Here is a 248-nt window from a genome sequence, read left to right on the forward strand (position 1 = left end):
GCCTTCCCCGTTAAACTTTCCCAACGGGAACAGCAGGAGGCAGGTGGGTGACATCGAGGCAGAGAGGATGCGAGACTGGAAAGCCATGCTGGGGTCCGGGGCCTGAATGCAGACAAAGACGCCCAGGGAGTGAGCTGAACAGGAGAAGCTGATGGAAGGAACTGTGAGCCACACGCGGTTTTCCAGGCTTCTCTGTGCCGTTGTGGAGGCCGTGCCAAGAAAGGAGAAAGACGTGAACGCTGGGAACA

This window comes from Myotis davidii, unplaced genomic scaffold, assembly GCF_000327345.1.
Source record: "Myotis davidii unplaced genomic scaffold, ASM32734v1 scaffold496, whole genome shotgun sequence".
NCBI classification, from domain to species: Eukaryota; Metazoa; Chordata; class Mammalia; order Chiroptera; family Vespertilionidae; genus Myotis; species Myotis davidii.